Consider the following 3,867-nt stretch of genomic DNA (forward strand, 5'->3'; position numbering starts at 1 on the left):
CTAGAGGACAAACCACCTCAACCCTCAACAATAGTGATTTCACCTAAACCAGTCCAGAAATCACTAACACCAAACAAGCTTGGATTCCTCTGACTTCGTTCACCAGCTCCAAAGGAATTTTCCAGTCTCCACCCATCTGTCAAGAGTTCCACAAGAAAGCCCATCTCCACACTTGACCCTTGGGAATTTTCCCAATACCACCTCAACCAAGATCCAAGTCTGTCGACCATCCAACTCTTAAACCAAAACAAGGAACCCAAAACACCATGACTATCTAGGAAATGATAAGGCAAGGCTAAAACAATTATCAATCCAGGCAAATCCCATGCCAATGACAGGAAGCATAAACAAATAACCAATGCATGCACCATGAATTTGAATCCCAACATGCTAAATATCACATGCACACTATTACCTGCAATCCACAACTAATTTATGTCCTTACTTGTTGTTGCCCAAACTTCCTCTTATGCACCACATATTTCCTTGCTTACTTTTCCAACTACTTATTCTCTCTCCTTTGTTGATCCCTAATCAAAAGATGAGCAAAAGATGTCAATTGTTTCTTGGGTTTCTTTTTATCATTAGTGTTTAGTCTCTTCCTTTCCTTTGTCCTTTTTCTTTCATTTTCCTTCATTTTCTCTCTAATTTTCCTTGCATGTATGTTTGTTAATCTTCATCTCGCTCTTCTCCTATTTTCTTTTATTTCTCATAATCAAATGTCATTTATTTCCTCTTTTCCTTTGCCAATTTCCACAGTCATTAATAAACTGCAAGTGATGCCCACTATAGTATTTTCCCCTTCATTCAACTTGGAATATGTGTCCCATGACCTTGGTTTTATTTTTATTTACATGAAAAATCAACTAAGGGTTGTTACAAACCCTTCCCGCTTGGGGCAACACCGTCCTCAGTGTTCTATGAAATTTATGACGAACAAAACATATTGCTTATGAAGCTTTATAAAGACATCTCGATGCAGTATTTACAATAAAAGATTGTTGAAACATGATAAACATACTGCTTATTGGAGCTTTATAACATAGCTAGATGTGGTATTTACAATAAACAAATAAACAATTTTTTACGGAGATTTATAAACACAACTCGATACAGTATTTACCATGATATACACATATATACATATGCACATTTTCTTCAACCAAAAAATAAAAGGATATGATACCTGCATTGACGACAAAGGAATCTAGAGGCTCACGCCTCCACCCCAGGAAGTCCATAATCCACTACTAAAATCAAATCTGCCTACAATGTCTAGCGCCACAATCCTTGAGCTACTCGTTCTCTTAGTGAACAATTACTAGTTCATTATTCAAGGGCACACTCCTAATGTATTTATGATTCCATTTGGAAATGCTAGTGACCAAAACAAATTTATTACCCAACCCTCCCTTCTTTGCTTCCTAGTCCCTCAGGAAATCCAGTCACCCCCTTCTGTGCAGTCATTCACCTTCCAAGTTCAAGCATCCCCTTCTCTACTTCCTAGTCCCTTGGGCAATTCATTCCTTGGCAAGGTTTCCTCGCATCGAAAGGTCCAAAAACCAAGGCATATCCTTGCCTCAAAACCATATCGGTCATAGCATGCTCATGGAAATCAATGGACAATATCAGGTACTAGTGTCCCACAATGATCCCACTCCTAAATGCTTTACCAACATACTATTGCATGTTTCAATTCCTTTTACTATTGTTGTTAACATTATTGTAGTTAGTTCCAACCACCCAAAGCAGGAATTTCCATGCGTTCTTGTACCAAGCACATAATTTCCATTAGACTCAAAAGGAATTGTAATATATTCAAATCATACCTCATTAGTAGCTCATCAATAAAGTAAACTTGGAATTATGTTTACTTCTTAGCACAACAAGCCAAATTATCTCTTTGATCAAATCATCATGTATAAGCATATCACATCTAGTCATGAGAGCTTCACTCAATGAACCTCTAACATATCATGTGTGTTTGTGGCATACTAAACAAAACCCTTAATTTGACTACATATTGGAAAATACCTCCAAAAATCACATTGTTTAACCCCCTACCAATACGAACCCAATGCACCTTCTCAATTAAAAAACCCTTAGTTTCACTAGATATTGTAGGTATCCATTTTCTCATTAACATTTTTATGCCCCTTTATACTTTTTCAATAACTTTGAGCTCTATTTTTTGTACCAGCCAATATAAAAAACCTTTACCCCTATTATATGCTCAATATATTATGTTATTTTTTCCTCAACATGTATCCCCCAATATGAACTCACATGGTATGGTATTTCTTTCCCAACGAATCTCCCATGCATCTATTTATCTCAAAACTCAACCATCATAAATCAAAATCATAGATTATTGATAGTTATCTTTTAAATTGGTTCTTTGCTTCTGCCTTTGTTCTTTGTCCTTTTTGTACACACATTGAATTGGATTCCAAACCTGGTAAGCACCTAGTTCCCTCTCTTCTCTTTGACCATGTGCACACATTGGATCAGTTGTCAACTCGGCAAGTACCCAATCCCTTCTCCTCTCTTCCATATGCAATATCAACAACAAGGGCATCCATAGACTATACAGGCTCTACCCTTAATATCAACAAATCAATATTACTCTCTTCCCAAGTTGTCCAAGGATCCAGAGACTACTATCTCAACCCACAACCTCCATGGAACCCAATCTATTACAGGGCTCCAACCCGTAGCTTCTAAGGAACCCAAGTTGTTACAAGGCTCTAAGGACTACTATCTCAACCCATAGTCGTGAGGAAACCCAAGTTGTTATAGGGCTCCAACCCATAGCCTCCAAGGGACCTAATCTATTACAACGCTCTAAGGGTCATGTCCCAATCCACAGCCTCTAGGGATCCTGAGAACCAATCCCTTTCATAGCCCATACACATACACAGTGTACAACATAACACACAGACGTACAAACAGTACAGCACAATGAATACACATGTCACAATACAATGACTACACAATACACATGACATAATACCACATGTACACAACACAACATGTACACAACAGCAGTACTGCACATCCAAAGACCACACCGTCTCTACTAAGAAACCTTGCCCCTAGTGTCTTTTCCATGCCTTAGTGCGTGCATCCACAACCCAAGTCCTGGGTCTGTGGCTTTTTCCACTATCCATGCTTGTCCCAACATGTCGTAGATTACAATACTTTCATTTTGCTGATCTATCCTTCAACATTTCCTGTCCATGACATAAAAATAGGCATAGTTATAAGCACATAATATCAAAATCATGTCCATGTGATACTAACCTCATAGATCTTTCAGGGCTACTCTTCCCACATGATTCCTCATTAACCAGGAACCTTTTCATGCCATTCACCTGCATAAAGCAATCATTCTTCCACAAGAATGATCCATGATGACCCTGTCATACAATCGCATCTATATATATATATATATATATATATATATATATATATATATATATATATATATATATATATATATATATATATATATATATATATATATATATATGAGCATAATCATGATCACAATACAATTACCAATGTTCATAAGAGGAAAGTTAAGAAAACTTCCTTTATATGTGCAATGCATGAACAACATTGAGAACGACAATTCCCAACATAGCCAACATATTTGATACCTCAAGCCCATTTACTTTACCTTTCCTATTACCTTTCTCATTAATGTCTTGCCACTGTCCATTTATCCCAATGGACCTATCCAACCCAACTAGTTGTCATATTCTTGCCTTCAACTTCCCTTTATTCTTGCATCGGGCTCCATCTAGGTCTTACATCACCTATTGGGTTTCAATCAGCTCTCCCTGAGCTCCATTATATTTCCTC

This window comes from Pinus tabuliformis, chromosome 3_2 (assembly GCF_031772625.1).
Source record: "Pinus tabuliformis cultivar Carrire ecotype Pingquan chromosome 3_2, CPIR1, whole genome shotgun sequence".
NCBI lineage: Eukaryota > Viridiplantae > Streptophyta > Pinopsida > Pinales > Pinaceae > Pinus > Pinus tabuliformis.